At 45.2% G+C, this 17,716-nt stretch overlaps 1 protein-coding gene across 5 annotated transcripts in view; it reads right to left on the reverse strand.

The window, feature by feature from the left end:
- Positions 1–17,716, reverse strand: part of CNIH3 (cornichon family AMPA receptor auxiliary protein 3) — a 343,860-nt gene that overhangs the window by 241,149 nt on the left and 84,995 nt on the right. Inside the window, exon 5 of one of the 5 annotated variants that reach the window (XM_034947675.3) lies at positions 15,052–17,141. The exons of 3 other annotated variants lie outside the window; for them this stretch is intronic. The gene's annotated coding sequence lies outside the window, so the exon portion shown is untranslated. Of the gene's footprint in view, positions 1–15,051; positions 17,142–17,716 lie in introns of those variants that run through there. One more of the 5 variants, XM_024927674.4, reaches the window with a different exon arrangement.

Here is a 17,716-nt window from a genome sequence, read left to right on the forward strand (position 1 = left end):
CACTTTGGGAAGCCGAGGTGGGCAGATCACCTGAGGTCGGGAGTTCAAGACCAGCCCGACCAACATGGAGAAACCCCATCTCTACTAAAAATACAAAATTAGCCAGGCATGGTGGCACATGCCTGTAATCCCAGCTACTCAGGAGACTGAGGCAGGAGAATCGCTTGAACGCAGGAGGCAGAGGTTACAGTGAGCTGAGATCACGCCATTGTACTCCAGCCTGGGCGACAAGAGTACAACTCTGTTTCAAAAAAAAAAAAAAAAAAAAAGACAACAATTATGACAGCTATTTCCCACAATTAAAAAAAGGGGATGCCACCAAAATGCAAATAGGCTTGAAAGGGAGACTTTTTCTACTAGGCATATCCTTGGAAAGTCAAATCAAAGGTGGGGAGGGGTAGGCTGCTGACAGATGGATCCTTGCCCCATCTGACATTGTCAGGACACATTTCCCATCCTCATCCCTGCTGGGGACCCCAATTTTGTCCACTCTGCTTTGCACCCCAGGGAGGCCGATTTTTACAACTACATCCACAGGTTCCTTTACCCTCCAGCTTCTGGTTAAGGGATGTTAACAAAAGAGCCAGAGGGCAAGAGAAAGAGCAGGTGTTTATCTTCTAGCTCCCTCCCTGCCTTGCTGCAGGTGACAGCGGTCCCATGCCTCTACAGAAGGCCACAGATCCCACTAGGCAGCCATCTCCTGCGGCCACACTACCGCTGTCCCCAGCTCTGGGAATAGGCCCTTTCCCTGCCTCCTTCACGCCTACAGGTGGATTTAATGGCACCCACTGTTACCAGCCCCAGTGGCAGCAGCCCTCCCTTGCATCCTTGGTGCTTCCCTTACCCCTGTTCACATCTTTGTAGTGTCCCTTCATTCCACTCTCCTCGGTTACTACATTTGACAGTGACCTGCCAGACAAGGTCCCTGCTACAGACCATGCAGTTCCCCACACCCCTGTTATGCCATCAGCCGCTGTAAATCCCTTCACAGTAATTAATTTGCTAAGTCAATTCAGTTGAGTACAGTAACATTAGAAAATGAAACTTCAGACACGTTAACTTTGATGAAAGGGACAGTCCGTTTGTTTCTCAGTGATGCTGTAACAAACTACTATATGTTGGATGGTTTGAAACAACATAAGCTTTTTCTCTTGCAGTCTGAAGTCTGAAGTCAAGGTGTCAGCAGGGTCATGCTTCCTCTAAAACCTGCAGGGGAGGAGCCTTCCTCACTTCTTCTAGCTCCTGGTGTTTGCTGGCACCCTTGGCTGCAGCTGCAGCCCTCCTCTGTCATGGCATGGAGTTCTCCCTGCGTGTCTCTGTCTTCTCTTGATGCTCTCCTTGCTGCGTCTACGTCCAGATTCCCCTCTTCTTATGAGGACATCAGTCCTATTGGATTAGGGCCTGCCCTAATGACCTCACCTTAACTTCACTTAATCTGCGAAGTGCTTATTTTCAAATAACATCCCATCTGAGTTGCTGGGGGTTAGGACTTCAACATATCTTTTTTGGGGGAAGACACAATTCAGCCCAGAACAGACAGATGTGGAAGTATAGGCCGGTAGGTGTCTATGAGTACCTGGTGTTTCTGAAGAGGCTGAATCTGCAAGGCACACTGCCTACAGCTGATGAGTACCTGCCAGGGTGGCACCTGCACCTGCCACTGGGGGATTGGCAAGAGGTACTTAGGAAAAACAGACCAACCTCTGGGACTTGTTCATTGTGGATCAGCCCCTGTAATGCGGCTGTGAAAAGGTGAGGAAAGTAATGTCAAGTTTGTAAAAAACTTGAGGGGGTGCAGGTGGAAGACACTGTCTGTGGTGATATATGATCATAGCAGCTATGTTTAGACTCTCTTGTTATAGAAAAGGACTCCATGTTCATGCTAGTCTCACCACTGATTTTTTCCATGTTTTCTCTGCTGAGTCCATTACTGCTTCTTCCAAAGACTTTAACTCAAGAAAAATAATCTCTGTTCTAAGACCACAGACTTGCTGCTTGGGTGTTCCAAGCTGGCAACTGGTATTTTTAACAGTCATTTTTTATAGAATCGAGAGATAAAAATCTGGGGACATCGATAGACAGATTGAAGATCTAAAAGTCTTTTATTTTATTTTATTTTATTTTTTTTTTTAATTGATCATTCTTGGGTGTTTCTCGCAGAGGGGGATTTGGCAGGGTCATAGGACAATAGTGGAGGGAAGGTCAGCAGATAAACAAGTGAACAAAGGTCTCTGGTTTTCCTAGGCAGAGGACCCTGGGGCCTTCCGCAGTGTTTGTGTCCCTGGGTACTTGAGATTAGGGAGTGGTGATGACTCTTAAGGAGCATGCTGCCTTCAAGCATCTGTTTAACAAAGCACATCTTGCACCGCCCTTAATCCATTTAACCCTGAGTGGACACAGCACATGTTTCAGAGAGCACATGGTTGGGGGTAAGGTCATAGATCAACAGCATCCCAAGGCAGAAGAATTTTTCTTAGTACAGAACAAAATGTAGTCTCCCATGTCTACTTCCTTCCACACAGACACAGCAACAATCTGATTTCTCTAACTTTTCCCCACCTTTCCCCCTTTTCTATTCCACAAAACCGCCATCGTCATCATGGCCCGTTCTCAATGAGCTGTTGGGTACACCTCCCAGACGGGGTGGTGGCCGGGCAGAGGGGCTCCTCACTTCCCAGAAGGGGTGGCCGGGCAGAGGCGCCCCCCACCTCCCGGACGGGTTGGCTGGCTGGGCAGAGGCGCCCCCCACCTCCCTCCCGGACGGGGCGGCTGGCCGGGCGGGGGCCGACCCCCCACCTCCCTCCCGGACGGGGTGGCTGCCGGGCGGAGATGCTCCTGACTTCCCAGACGGGGCGGCTGCCGGGCGGAGGGGCTCCTCACTTCTCAGACGGGGCAGTTGCCGGGCGGAGGGGCTCCTCACTTCTCAGACGGGGCGGCCGGGCAGAGACGCTCCTCACCTCCCAGCCGGGGTCGCGGCCGGGCAGAGGCGCTCCCCACATCTCAGACGATGGGCGGCCGGGAAGAGGTGCTCTTCACTTCCCAGACCGGGCAGCCGGGCAGAGGGGCTCCTCACGTCCCAGACGATGGGCGGCCAGGCAGAGACGCTCCTCACTTCCCAGACGGGATGGCAGCCGGGAAGAGGTGCTCTTCACTTCCCAGACTGGGCGGCTGGGCAGAGGGGCTCCTCACGTCCCAGATGATGGGCGGCCAGGCAGAGACGCTCCTCACTTCCCAGACGGGGTGGCGGCCGGGCAGAGGCTGCAATCTCGGCACTTTGGGAGGCCAAGGCAGGCGGCTGGGAGGTGGAGGTTGTAGCGAGCCGAGATCACGCCACTGCACTCCAGCCTGGGCAACATTGGGCACTGAGTGAACGAGACTCCGTCTGCAATCCCGGCATCTCGGGAGGCCGAGGCTGGCAGATCACTCGCGGTTAGGAGCTGGAGACCAGCCCGGCCAACACAGCGAAACCCCATCTCCACCAAAAAAAAATACGAAAACCAGTCAGGCGTGGTGGCGCGCACCTGCAATCGCAGGCACTCGGCAGGCTGAGGCAGGAGAATCAGGCAGGGAGGTTGCAGTGAGCAGAGATGGTGGCAGCACAGTCCAGCCTCGGCTGGGCATCAGAGGGAGACCGTGGAAAGAGACGGAGAGGGAGACTGTGGGGGGAGGGGGAGGGAGAGGGAGAGGGAGAGGGCAAAGATCTAAAAGTCTTAAATCCCAAATTACAAACCATAATCCTCCATTTCCTCACCCTATAAAGTCAACTCCCAGCATTTTGATGAACAAGTTTTACCATCCTGGGTAAAGCATTTTCCAGACTCCACCAGACATTTCAGACTCTCAGTAGTCTCAAACATTTACACTCTTCATATCCAATCACATGTCATCCATTTCATACATTCATTCAACACACAGTAATTTGCTTAGCAGATGTTATGGTTGAATTGTGTTCCCCAAGAAGATATGTTCAAGGGTTTTTTGTTGTTTTGTTTTATTTGAGACATGGTCTCGCTCTGTCACCCAGGCTAGAGTGCAGTGGCATGATCATGGCTCACTGAAGCCTCAACCTCCGAGGCTCAAGCAATCATCCCACCTCAGCCTCTGGAGTAGCTGGGACCACAAGCATGTGACACCATGCCCACCTAATTTTTGTAGTTTGTGTAAAGACGGGGTTTCACCATGTTGCCCAGGCTAGTCTCAAACTCCTGGGCTCAAGCGATCCACCTGCCTCAGCCTCCCAAAATGCTGGGATTACAGGCGCAAGCCACTGCTCCCAGCCTATGTGCTCCCAGCCTATGTTCAAGTTTTAACCCTCAGTACCTGTGAAAGTGACCTTATTTGGAAATGGGAACTTGCCAATGTAATCAAGTTGAGATGCGGTTAGACTGAATTGGGGCAAGCCTTGATGCAGTATGACAGGTGTCATTATAAAAAGAGGAGAGGAAACACAGGGACAGACATGCAGGGAGAGCTCCACATGATAACAAGGCAGAAACTGGATGAGGCAAGAAAAGCCATGGATTACTAGCAGCACCAAAAGCTAAGAGAAGGGCACACAACAGATTCTCCCCTCGAGGCTTCAGAGAGAACATGGCCCTGCTAACACCTCGATGGCAGACTTCCAGCCCCCAGAACTATGAGATACTACGTTTCTGTTGTTTTAAGCCACCCAATTTGTGGTGATTTGTTACGAAAGTACTAGAAAAGTGATACAGCAGATAGACTCCTAAATTCAGCCAGACTGTCCTCTCTCTGATTTTTTTTTTTTTTTTTTTTTTTTTTTGAGACAGGGTCTCACTCTTCAGAGCTCATTGTAATCTTGAACTCCTAGGCTCAAGCGATCCTCCCACCTCAACCTCCCAAGTAGCTAGGAATATAAGGGCGCACCACTACTCTCAGCCAATTTTATTTTATTTTATTTTTGTAGAGACATGGTCTTGCTCTGTTTCCTATGCTGGTGTCTCTGATACTTTAATCTGTAACCCAACTCTATGACTTTGCCAGAGCATTTTCCTCTATTTGGAATTCTCCTCTCCACCTCTACAAATCAACAAAGTCTAACCTTTTCTCACAGCCTGACTCAGGTTTCTCTGTTCCTTGAAGCTTCCTGAATGATGCCAGCCCACATAAATTTCTCCTGAATAGACTCACATAATATTTATTATATAAATGATACTATTTAGTCCTTCATTATACCCTTTGTTTTATTGTCTTTGCCACCACTTCTCTACTGAATCTTCCTGAGCCTCAATGTCCTCATCTGTACAATAGGAATAATCTAAACTCACAAGGTGGTTGCAATGGTTAACTTAGATAATATTAAGTTGAACCACATAAAGCTGCGAAACAGTCAACCTGATATATATAAAGTCTTTACTACAGCATTTAGCATTAGTAGATGCAAATTGGTGATGGTATTATTCCTGCAGTTATTCTTGACTCCATTTAGTTTTATCTCCTAGATCATTTAAAAGGTCTTGAAAACAAAAATATTTCTATTATCTGACATTGTGACTATGTTAGGTAGATTCTATTCCACTTAATTTAGCAAATGTTAATAAATACCTGTTGGTTGTCCTATGGGCTCCAAGCTAGATCTCAGGCCCAGAATCCAACCACTTCTGCCCACTTCCAGTACCACCACCCAGATGGGAGCCGCCATCACCTCTCACCTGGATAACTGCAAGAGCCTCTCCTGGTGCTGCTTCCACTTTGCCCTCGACAAGGTCTGTTCCTAACGCAGTTATGAGAGTGGTCCTCTTACTTGTCACATCATCCCACCCTTCTTCTTCAAACCTTCCACAGGCTCCCCCCATCTCAGACTAAAACCCAAAGCCCACAAGGCCCTCTGTGCCCAGACCTCCTGTTTTCTGTCTGACCTCATCTCCTGGCTCCAGACACTGGGTCTCTGTGCTGTTCCTCACACTCTCTAGAGCCTTTGCACGGGAAATGGTCATTTGTGGCTCTCTCCTTTACCTTCGTGGAAAAACCTACCTTGATTGCTCTATTTAAAATTGCAATCCACCCATGCCCCGAGTTCCCACTCCCCTGACCCTCCTCTATTTTGTCTTTCTGCACCATACCTTATAAGTACATCTTTATTACTATAGATCTGTTACTTATTGTCTGACTTCCCTCCCACCCCACTGTCTACCTTTCCTTACTAGAATACAGGCCCCACAATGGAGGAATCTTTGTCTTTTTTATTCTTCAACCCAAGTACCTAGAACACCAGCAGTCAGGAGCAATAAATGTTTATAGAGTGAATGAATGCCTTCTCTCGCCTCTCTACCATCTCCCCAAATAGACTTCCTCCACTTCGTTTGTTTTATTTGTGCCAATTGTCTCTCATCTGCCTCTGTGCTGCAGACCCTCTCCTGAGCTCCAGCTGCCCACCTCAGTCACTTGGATGTCTCACAGATGGGTCCAGAACTCACACACATATTCTCCGCAGTGCAGTTAAATTCATACTTTGAAATTCAAATCCAATCATGTCACACCCCTGCTAAAAATCCTTCTATTGCTTCCCGTTACTCTTAGGATAAAGACTAAAATTCTTTCATTCTCTGCATAACCTGGTTCCAACACATCTCCATTGATCTACAATCCTCCCTTGACTCATTCCAGTTGTCTTGGCCTTTCAACTCTTCAAAAGTACCACATTCCCTATGACCTAGAGCTTCAGTTCGCTAATTCCACACTCAGCTTTAATACTGCTCTCCCTAGAAAGCCTTTCCAGACACCATAGGTGGGGTCTTCCTATCTTAGACCCCTGTATTATATAAAGGTACACAGTGCACCTCTTCATAACATTCAGTAGAGTGACTAATGACTCACTGAGTCCCTGTTTTCCCCATAGAGTTCCAGGCTTCATGAGGGCAGGGTTCATGCCTGTCATCTTCCCCACTGTACCCCCAGTGCCTAGGGCAGTATTTGGCATACAGCAGGTATTTATTAATGGTTACTAAATAAATGAAGACACTGATGTGACTACAGCTGGAATGCACTATTCTCTTTCTCCACTCTCACATTCCTGAATCTTTCTCCTTGATGTCTCCAAATCAACATGATAGGAAGAGGAAATTGGAAGATGAAGAGAGGCCCTACACCCTGATCCCCCAATTCCATGCCTAGGAAGTCTGCCCTATTCAGCTAGCCCAGGAAAAGCTTTATTTTATCCTAGGGGGCAAAAAAGGAGAGTCATGGAATGATGTGATGGAAATAATGCTGGGTTTACAGTAAGAAATGTAGGGTTTAGGCCACACAGTGGCTCACGCCTATAATCCTAGCACTTTGGGAGGCCGAGGCAGGTGGATCACAAGGTCAGGAGATCGCGACCATCCTGGCCAACATGGTGAAACCCCGTCTCTACTAAAAATACAAAAATTAGCCGCACATGGTGGCAGGTGCCTGTAATCCCAACTACTTGGGAGGCTGAGGCAGGAGAACCACTTGAACCCAGCAGGCAGAGGTTGCAGTGAGCCAAGATCATGCCACTGCACTCCAGTCTGGCGACAGAGCAAGACTCCATTTAAAAAAAAAGAAAAAAAAAGAAATGTAGGGTTCAAAATTCCAGCTCAGCATCTTGAGAGCTGTGTAGTTTTGGATGTGTCTCAGCCTCACTCCTTTCATCTGTAAAGTGTGGATACTAATCCCCACTTCACAGGCTTGCTGTATTAAATGTAATACTGTGCATGAAAGTGGTTCCTAAGCTCTAAAGCCTAGAACACACAAATTTTAGTTAATATTGATAATGATAACCTAGGAGTAATTACAATGGAACAGCCAAATGCAATTTGAGACTTGACTAATGGGACTTAATTTACTCTGTACATAATAAATAATTGAGAAATAATTCCTGAATGGAGGCACATGGAAACTGCACAAACAAAATATAATACTACATGATGATTTACACAAACAAGATTTACAGCATATTCTCTAGTCCCCTCCAGCATTCCTCCTGGAAACGACCTTACCTTGGGACCCAGGGAACTGCAGAGCATGCGTTTGGTGAAGCTTTGCCCAGGTTCCAGACTTCCCAGAAGTGCAGCCCTCTCCTGCCCCAGAAGGCAGACTGTTTTCCATGCCTCCACAGCATGATGTAAGGGCAGCAAACAGCAGGCGCTCAGCAATGCCAGTACAAAGCAAGCGCTCAGCAATACCAAGCTGGCTCCCCTCCATGGATCTTCGGGTCCATGTTGGCCAAAAAGTCTTGGTTCCCATGCCTACATCAGCTGTAAAAATTCAGGACAAAGTCTCTAACCCCTCATTATGTCCATTACACCTACAAGGGCATGAAGGTACAGCCCGTTGTCAGAAACAAAGTCTGACTTTTAGCAGGTTAGGCCTAACTAGAGTTCAGAGGAATATACAAAGCGTTTCTTCATTTTCCCCATGGAGTCCCTTATCAGTTCCCACTCACATGAGCACTGGAAAATAACCTTCCCTCTCTGCCTCCCCACCTCATATGTCCTATCCTACCAACTGCCCCCATTAGCATTCGAGTTTCACCTGGAAGGGGCAGCATAAGTTCACTAGGGTTGTGTGTGAATCTAGAGGAGGCTATAGGTCCTTCTGGTCATTCAGAGCAGCACATGTCCAAAACAGCCCTCTCTTTTTGCTAATATTGACTACTTTGATAGCATCCTTGTGTCACATCAAAACCCCCGGCCTGGTAAGATGGAATAATATAATTATGCATCCCTCCACTGCTCATACCTGAATGTTTCTTCTCTTGTACTTTATTTTGAATTCATCCTCTCTTGCAAAGATGCTGATAAATATCCTGCAGGAACTGGATTTTATGCAAAAAAAAAAAAATTTAAGATGCTGCTAAATAAATTAACTGCCAGGCTGACATAGATTGTATCAAAGTGGAAACTGTGTCTCTGTGCCAATGGATGACTGGATACCAGTGTTACACAAACAAAGTAAGAACAAAGCTGAACAGCTGCTCTGAACTTACAAACTTAAACAAGCTGGAAACCAAGATGCAGGAGGCCACCTGACCTATGACTCACCCTGCTTTCTCATTTCCAGTGGGAGCAGTGAGAGCTGCCTGGGGGAGGCTGCCCCGGCCGACTCGCCCTCACAGTGTCCATCTCCTCTTCCCCCAAATGGTACACAGGCCATGAAATAGTGATGCCAGCAGTCTGCCTACCATAGGCACGTGGGCAAGGGCTCTCAGGAAGACAGCAAAGAACCTCAACATTCTCCAAATTCAATTCTTAATCCCACCATTAGCTTCCTAAATGACCACGCGCAAGTTGGGTAGTCTCTAAAATGCAGGATATTTGTGATATGCTCCACATGGGACATTGTCAAATACATTATTATTGTTCATAGGTTTCAGGTAATTCTTTTTAAAAATGAATTTGTCTTTATATTGTGACCATAAAATATAATCATGTAGAAAAACAACACATAATCATTATAGAAAATTTGAAAATACAAAGGAAGAAAATCCAAATTGCCTGTAACTCTATGACCTAAATGTTAACTACTATTAGCACCAGGCATTGGCCAGCTGCCGTGGCTCATGCCTGTAATCCCAGCACTCCAGGAGGCTGAGGTGGATCACTTGAAGCCAGGAGTTCAAGACCAGCATGAGCAACAAAGCGAGACCCCCAACTCTCTAAAAAAATTTTTTTAATTTTCTAGGTGTGGTGATGCCCACCATGGTACCAGCTACTCAGGTGGCTAAGGGAGGAGGATCCTTTGAGCTCAGGAGGTTAAGGCTACAGTGAGCCATGATCACACCACTGCACTCCAACCTGTACAATATAATAAGATCTTGTCTCTTAAAAATACATAAATAAATAAGTAAATAAAATTTCAAAAAATAGGCATTTTGTTAATTTTATTTTATTGTTTTAGAGACAGAGCCTTGCACTGTCACCCAGGCTGGAGTGCAGTGACATGATCATAGCATACTGCAGCCTTGACCTCCCAGGCTCAATCAATCCTTACACCTCAGCTTCCCAAGTAGCTCAAACTACAGGCATGTGCCACCAGACCTGGCTAATTTTTTGTATTTTTTATAGAGATGGGGGTCCTGCCATGTTGCCCACTCTGGTCTTGAACTCCTGGCCTCAAGCAATCCTCTTACCTCAGCTTCCCAAAGTGCTGGAATTACAGGCATGAGCCACTGCACCCAGCCCAGGATTTTCCTTGAACTCTTATGTGTGTGTACATATACAGATACAGATCCAGCTATTCAGACATACTTTAAAAGAAGTATTATTATTGTATAGATATAGATATATGTATATGCATACACATATATAATTTTGATACTTTTATATTTGTAATTGACACATAATTATATATTTATTGGGCACATACTATTGTTTTGATGCATCTAATGTACAGTGATTAGATCAGGGTAATTAGGATATCCATCATCTCAAATATATTTTTTTTTACAAACTCTATATATGTGTCCTGTTTTTATTGCCTAACATTGTATCCAAGCCAATTTTCCATGACTTTAAAAGTCTTTTTAGAAACTACTTTGCATAAAATTCTGCATAAGATTCCATCGTAGGGTTTTAGTAAAATCATGTTGTGCTATAAATACAGAGTGGAGTAACTGGTAGCAAAGTGTTCATCAAACAGCCTGATATAAGCACACGCCAGCCCGTTTTAGGATCTGCTGCCTTAGTGACACCCATCAGGCAAAGTTCACAATTTTATTCAACAGCCGTTTCACTGGTGCTTTTGTGAAGTGAAGAAAATAAAGTTTCCTGCAGTAAGAAACAGTATTTTCTCTCTTTCTGGAATTAAAAAATTACCTTAGTGGCTCACACAATTCCTTGAACAGATGGGTGATAAATGCGGTTATTTACAATGTCAGTAGGGCACAGGATTGACAGCAGGCTAGAGCCCCTGTGATGCCTCCCTCAGCAGTACAAGCCCCTGGTATGCAAGATCTGTGCAGGGTTCATCTTCATGTCCCCCCAAGCACCTGTCCCCCACACACTTTGCATATACACACAGTGAGCACTCACGCTCATCAAGTTTTTTCAGCCCTGTCTTAGTCTGTTTCGGCTGTGACATTGTCGGATATTTGTACCCGCCAAATCTGAGGTTGAAATATAATCCCCAATGTTGGAGGCGGGCCTGATGGGAGGTGATTGGGTCATGGGGCTGGAGCCCTCATGAATGGCTTAGTGCTTCCTCGTGATAGTGAGTGAGTTCTCATGAGACCTGGTTGTTTAGAAGTGTGTGGCCCCCTCTCCGCTTCTCTCTTGCTCCTTCTTTCACCATGTTATGTGTAGGCTCACGCTTTGCCTTCCACCATAATTGGAAGCTTCTAGAGGCCTCCCCGGAAGCAGAAGCCATCGCTATGCCTCCTGTACAGCCTGCAGAACCATGGGCCAGTTAAACCTGTTATAAATTACCCAGTCTCAGGTGTTTCTTTGTAGCAATGAAAGAATGACCAAATACAGGCTGCTATAACAAAATGCCTTAGACTAGGTAGCTTATAAACAACAAAAATTTATTTCCCAATGGAGATAATTTGTAATACTGAGACCTAAAGCCTCCAAATACATGCTGCATTGCAAAAAATAAATAAATAAATAAAGTGAATCTGCTCTCCCACCCCCAAAAAAGAAATCTATTTCTCACCATTCCAGAGGCATGAAGTCCAAGATCAGGCACGAGCAGCTCTGGTGTCTGGTGGGAGCTCTCTGCTTCACAGATGGTAATTTGTTGCTGTGTCCTCACATGCACAAAGGGGGAAAAAGGCTCCCTTCAGTCTTTTACGAGGGCACTAATCCCATTCATGGTTCATTAGTTTGCCCTCGTGGCTTAATCACTTCCCAAAAGACCCAACTTCTTAATACGATCACATTGGGGATTCAGTTTCAAATATGAATTTGGGAGGACACCAACATTCAGACCCTAGAAAGCACCTACTTTTGGCCTGGTTAGCCAGATGCTGAGGAGGAGTTTTGACTTGAAGTTTTGTAGGAGGATAAAATTCATACATTTGTAATAGAAAAAACCAGCAAATGTAACTGTAGTTAAGTGAATGTGCTGTGCTCCCATTCTGGTCTCTGATCTAGAGCACATACATGTGACACAGTGCCCAGCTGAAGCAGAGGATGAGAGAGAACCCCGCAGAGCTCACCAGGCATGGTGATACTTTAGTGGTAGCACATAGCTCAGGCAAACCCTTCAACACACCCTCAAGCAGCACAAACTCCATTCTCCAGTGTATGGCGGGCCTGTCCAGTGCCTCCTTAGAGCATCTCTGTCTCCTGGCTCCTCTGCCTGGCCAGTTTCTAACTCTTATTCTGTATTTCCTGGATCTTATTCTGATACCCCCATCTCCTCAGCTTTTGGCTCCTTCCATTCGTACTCCCAGGATTCCATCCTTCCCTAATCTCACTGTTTCACCTCCTTGTGACTCAGACTGAATCTAATACACATCCCTGACCCTTGAACACCACAGATCTTGCTATATTCCATGCTATCCTAGGCCCAAGGGTGATGGCCCACAAAGCTACTGCCTCCACCCCCATTTCCTGGGTAGAACACACTGCTGTTACATGTGCGTGTAGAGCAGAAAATACTGTCATCATTGTGGCATCCATGCATCAGTGAGCTGGCTCAGCTGGAAATTCACAAGGACACACCCTGACTGTGGAAGGTCTGATGCTCTTCACTTGGGAGGAGGGGAAAACAAGCTATGTGGACCTGAGCAATGAATTCCTGATATGGACTGCTCCCAAGCCTTGGATGCCAAAGCAAGGAAATGAAAGAATATACTCAACTAGGTCTTCCCCTACTGGGTTAATGCCTGCAACTTAGGCATTTCAGTAAAAGCCACTCTCCTTTCATTTAGTTAAAAGTTGCATGACACCAAATATATGCAAAACACACGGAAGTGTTTGTGCATTTCCCATAGCTGGTCGCAATTACAAGATTCTCAGTTGAAAGTTTCAGAAACCCAACTCATGTGATCTCAAGCAAAATATGAGATTTGTGGGGTCCGTGCAACTAAAACATACAGGAGGGTAATTGCCATGAGAGCTTAGATTAGAACATCAAACTTGGTCTCTCTTTTTTTTCCTGCTTTGTTTTCATCTTGAATGGCTACATTTAGGTGGATACTTCCTATGTAATGGCAAGAGAGCACCCAACGGCTACAGATTTATATCCTATAGTCTAACAGCATCAGTGCAAAGGGAACTCTTCTCTCCCAGGAGATTCTCAAACGTTCTGGAATCCGATCTCATCGCTTGGGCTCCTAGTCTGAGTCACTTGCCTATCTCTGAATCAACCACTGTGATCAAGGGAAAGGGATAAACCACACAATCTCGGTTGTGAAGACACTGTTTCTCCAAAAGAAAATCAGGGAGCTATTATCATAAGAGGAAGAAATTGATACTTGAAGGCAAAAATAACAAATACACCCAACAACCCACCCCTTGGCTTCTCATTTTCTATACACATCCTTCTTTGCATTTGTTCAATTTCAGTAATATCCCTACCTAACACAATGCAACTATACTACATACTTTCAAAAACTAAGTCATTCCCTCTACAGTCATAGACAACCCAAAATTATGCCCCTGTTTTTGCACCCAGCTCCAAGACCAAGATCTCAAGGTCATACAGATATCTATCAATGTGATCTGTATATAGCAATTCATAGTTTGATACCCTAGAGGCTAAATGATAAATGTAAACCACCCCAACACACTCAGTATATAAGACAGAAGAGAAAATAGCAGAATATAACAGAATTGCCCATTTGGAAATGAGAAGGGGAAACAGCCTACTGTGATCACCAGTCCTTTATGTACATCATGGTCTGTTGGACAAGAACAGCAAGGACTCACACTAGCAGGGGACTGAGGTCCTTGACCAGCCGATCTGACAACCCTGGTTCTGTCCTCTGAGAGGGTCCCCTTTGCCAGTCGTCCTCCATTTCCACATCTGAGGTGGGACCCTGGGAGGATCCTTTAGTGACCCACTTCCAGATGGTGCAGATTTGGGAGCAGGGGTTTACCTTGGGCTGACCAGAGGCCCTTTTTAATCATGCTGGGAGTTTTCTGGCAAAGCAATTCCCTAAGAAGTTTATAACTTAGTACTTTTTCAGTCCATTTGCATCTGGTCATTTCATGGGACATTAGGCAAAGCAAGAGACAGTGTCCTCATCTAGACTCTGGCCTGGGAGTTTTGTTTCTTAGCAGCAGCCTCAGGGCTCCATCCTCCTTCTCAGCTTAATGGCCTCCACTTTAACCTCTGCATCAGTGAAATTCAAACTACAGCCTGGAATGGGGAGGCCCTACTAATGTGCCTCTTGCCCTGCAGCTCAGGGATAATTATTATTTTAATGAATCACTGATTTGTACTCTCACAGCCATCTCTTCCTCCATAGTCTATGATTAGGAGACTTTTTAACATTTTTATTGACATGTAACACACGTATAGAGAAGTGCAGAGATCACACATCTTACAGCCCACACACATCATCACAAAGTAAGCACCTCTGTGTAACCATCGCCAGGTCGAGAAATAGAACAAAACCAGGACCTCAGAAGCCCCTCTTTTCCCCTTCCTATCACCAACCCTTTCCCCTGTCCTCAAAGGTCTCCATTCACTTGAGTTCTAACACCATATATTCATTTTGCCTGGTCTTGAATCTTACATAAATGAGACTCTATGGTATTTCATCATATCAAGCTTCTTTCACTCAAAATTATATCTGCAAGATTCTTTCATGTTGTTGCATGTAGCAATAGTTTGTTCTGTGTATTTACAAAGTGTTCATTGCAAAACTACACCACAACGTATTTACCCACTCTGCTGTTGATGGGTATTTAGGTTTTCTCAATTTGGGACTATTACAAACAATGTTGCTAAGAACTTTTTTTTTTTTTTTGAGACAGGGTCCCTCTCTGTCACCCAGGCTGGAGTGCAGTGGCCCAATCATAGCTCACTATAACCTTGAACTCCTGCACTCAAGCGATCCTTCTGCCTCAGCCTCCCAAGTAGCTAGGACTGCAAGTACACAGTACTATGCTCATCTAATTTTATTTTTTATTTTTGGTAGAGATGGAGTCTTCCTATGTTGCCCAGGCTGGTCTTGAATTCCTGGTCTCAAACAATACTCCTGCCTCAGGTTCCCCAAAACACTGGGCTTAAGGGCTTGAGCCATGGTGCCAAGCCAGCACATTTTTTGTGTTTTTTCTTACACATACGCACACATAGACCTAGGAGTGGAATTGCATTGTAGTAACATATGCATACATTTGCCTTTAATAGATAATGCCACACTGTTTTCCAAAGTATGTGGGCCTCTTTATACTCCCACCAGCAGAGGATGAGGGTTCCAACAGTTCCACATATTCATTAACACTGATATGATCAGTTGTTTTTTTAGGTTTTAGCTGTTCTCCTAGAATGTGTAGTGGGATCTCCTTGCTGTTTGCAGGCATGTCCCTGATGACAGGTGAGGCTGAGCACTTTTCCTGTTCATTGTCATCTGTTGTGAAATGCCCTGTCAATCTCTTCCTCTCACTATTCTATTGAACTGACTGTCCTTTTCTGATTTACTGATTTATTTGCTGGAGTTGTTTGTGTATTCCAGATAGGAGCACTTTACCAGTTAGACACGCTGCAATATCTTCTCCCACCTGTGGCTTGGGCTTTCACTCTGCAGTGACAACTTTTGATAACCCCGAGGATGGTTGTCATCTGTCCTGGAGGAGTCAAAATCGGACTCCAGCTCCTTCCCAATTTTAGTAGTATCTTCTATTCTGTTTCCAGTGTCTCTGTCTTTGCTGGAATGAGCTTCATCATGTAACAGAGAACTCATTTTTTCCAACCCTGCAAAGTACAGTGTTGTCTGGCTCTCAGTTACCAAAAGAGAAAGGACTTCTTTTATCAAAGACACATTTTTCTTCTTTTTTAACTTTCAGATGATAGAAGCTTGTCTTTTTCTCATAGGAACTCACTAAGAACTTCAGGAAGTAGCCTACACACTCCACAGCCTGACAAGTTCTATCAAGTACTTTAATGATCCAATCTCCAATGGCACATGCTGTGAGTCCTAAGGGAGAACAGGCAACAATTTAATATGCTTTATCGGAGCATAACAAAGACTGCCAACTTCTTAGCCAGGGATAGGAGAGCTTTATTGCCTTCCATTCTACCTGCAATTTGCCAATCCACATTTTAGGGTCTATTACTTGTAACACTCCATTGCTAGGTACCATTCCTGTCAGTAATCTTTTGCAACTCAAACTAACTTACATACAAAAGAAAAAAATTAGGTGGGAGATGAGGGAAAGATTTATTATGTCATGTAACTGAATCATCTGTCACAGCTGCATACCGGTCTCAAGCAATTTCATTTGGACCAAGTTTCTCACCATCCCTCTGTTCTCCTCTCCTCATCCCTCTACCACCCCTTTGTGTCAGCTTAATTCAGTCAACCATTCATTCATTCAGGTAGGTAGGCAGGTAAAATAGCCCCCAACAATTCCAGGCTAGCATGTTATCTTTTCAGACACCCCAGGTCAGGGAGAACTTGTCTTTCCCAAGAGTTCCAACCAAAGTCCTGAAATTAAACCTCACTGACCTGGCTCAGATCATGTGCTCACACTGGAATGATGGACACAGAGGCCCCTTCACACCCAAAGAAAACCCAGTGTGTGTTTCTGAAGGAGGCACAACGGAGACTGGGCAGGTGAAAACAAAAGGTAATCTCGACAGTTATTTACTAATTGAAAGCATCTTAAAACTTGTGACAACCCCTATCATGTGCCTACCCAATATTCATCTTCCTTACCCCTTCTTCCTGGCTGATGGAATCTCAATTTCGCTTGCTTGGCAATATGTCCAATTTCAGGGCATAAATCATAACCAGTCTAAACCAAGGACAACATGCACACTCCCCTTGTCCAGATTATTTAATGGGTGAATTTATAACGGTCTCTGATCAATAAGATGGACAGAAAATCGACTTGGGGGGTGATTTTCCTTCCCAAGTGGAGGGGAGGTTTATACAGACAGCCCGCTTGCTGTCCTGGCCACCTCCAAGCCTATTCCCAGTTCCTGCCTCTGGATGGATTTGCATGTGGACGTGATGCCTGGAGCCACAGCAGCCATCTTGTGGACTGTAGGGGGAAGGTGGAGAGAATAGCAGAGATGCCAAGTTAGTGCCCTGACGACATGGAATTACTGATCCAGATCCAGAAATACCACCTCCAGGATGCTTGTTCAGAATGCAGTATGTATAAAGCCATTGGTTTTCAGGCTTTCTGGTTCTTACAGCTGTATATACTCTAACTCTCCCATAACTATTCTCCATAAACACACATGAGCCTCTCTTCATGCAGCTGTGGCAGGCAAGGAATAAGCAGGAGTTGAGTCAACCATCCTTCCTTAAGGTGAAACCACCTGGATTATCCCCATCTCACAGTACACAAATCCGGGACTGAAAAAGGAACACAAGCTATGCATGCACTTCCTGTCCCAGAACCTCTATCACTGTTCTCACTTCACTTTGTATTAGCCTGAAGCTTATGAAACTGACAATATTCAATTCAATGCTTTTTCTGATCTATAAAAAAGGCATTTCCATGTGGTTCAATCTAACTCTTACATATCTCTATGTGAACTAGTTGTCCACCTAAAATAATAAAAAGGTCAGAATCTGTTTTAAAGAGAGTTTGTTCAAGAGCAAATGTTG

The sequence above is a fragment of the Pan paniscus genome, chromosome 1, assembly GCF_029289425.2.
Source record: "Pan paniscus chromosome 1, NHGRI_mPanPan1-v2.0_pri, whole genome shotgun sequence".
NCBI lineage: Eukaryota > Metazoa > Chordata > Mammalia > Primates > Hominidae > Pan > Pan paniscus.